The sequence below is a fragment of the Branchiostoma belcheri genome, unplaced genomic scaffold, assembly GCF_001625305.1.
Source record: "Branchiostoma belcheri isolate BF01 breed outbred unplaced genomic scaffold, Haploidv18h27 scaffold199, whole genome shotgun sequence".
In the NCBI taxonomy this organism is placed as follows: domain Eukaryota; kingdom Metazoa; phylum Chordata; class Leptocardii; order Amphioxiformes; family Branchiostomatidae; genus Branchiostoma; species Branchiostoma belcheri.
Genome location: NW_017803479.1, coordinates 84,789 through 86,179, shown reverse-complemented (window position 1 = coordinate 86,179; position 1,391 = coordinate 84,789).

The following is a 1,391-nucleotide window of genomic DNA, read 5'->3' as shown; positions in this document are numbered from 1 at the left end:
TGCCCTGCGCATTACAAAGTCTATGGTGACAGTGAACAGTAGGGGAGATAAGACGCATCCTTGTCGCACTCCGGTGACGATGTCAAAGCTGTCGGTGTACCCTGCCCTGCGTCTACCTTTACACAACAGGTGGATCCCTCGTACAGGCTTTTAAAGGCTTGTATGAATTTTCCAGGAACACCATACACCTTAAGTATTTTCCAGATCGAGTCTCTATGTACACTATCGAATGCTTTCTTAAAATCGATAAAATTTATCCATACAGGCTTCTGGAATTCAATACTCTGTTCGATGATGTTGCGCAAGGTAAGTATCTGGTCCATGCAGGATCTGCTGGGTCACTACCCATAGGTTCGGGTATTTTTTTTTTCTTTTTGTTTTCCATAGTCTTTCTTTCATAGGCCTAAGTAAGTAAGTAATAGTCTTTCTAGATATCTGCCAGGCATGCTCTTTTCCTAATGCGGTCAAAAATTGTCCATGATTTGTACCACTTAAAATCCCATTAATTGCAAGATATCTATCTTAACCCTATCTAGACCGGGGGGGGGCTAAAAGTGCCCGCGGCAACTTTGATGTCACATAGCGTCTGAACGGCTAGAGCTAGAACCGCCAAACTTGGTGACTTTTCCTAAAATATTGTTGGCAACAAATCTGTATCATTGGAATAAGATTATGATTTTTCTTGTTGCCATGGCAACGGGTTTCTGACAGGCATTTTTTGCCAAATTTAATAATTTCCATTTAAACAACAGACTTTTATGGGTTTTATGTCAAGTTACACATTGTTTCTAATATTAATAACATCACATATAATTATATGTAAATTTTATCATTAAAAATACATAATTAATGCTAATTTGATGACGTCATTGGCCAAAATCCAAGATGGCGGACCATATCATTATATCAGGTAAATACAGCTTATTTTCCTTAAAATTTCATCAATACTCCCATTTCTTTTTCTAAAAAAGGTTAAAATGAAGGTCTTTGGTCTGTTTACAATGTATTTTAAGCTTTATCCTGAAAAAAAACTATTTTTCAAAATTCAAGATTGATGATCCAAGATGGCGGATAGGTAATATATGCATGACGTCATTTTATGACGTCACCGGTGTTGCTATGGGCAACATAAGACTTAGTACATCCGAATATTCTGTCATAAACACTTTTGGTAAAGTTATGTCGTATACTGTTTAGTTTTCAGGGAAAAACCTATCTAGACGGTTTTGGCCAATAAAATCACATTAATGACGTCATAATGACGTCATATTACGTCACAACGACATAAAAATTGTACATATGATAAATTTTTACTAGTACACCATCCTCTGAAAATTTGGTGATCCTACGACATACCGTTCGCGAGTTCTGAGGGGGGGGGGCAGAGCCCC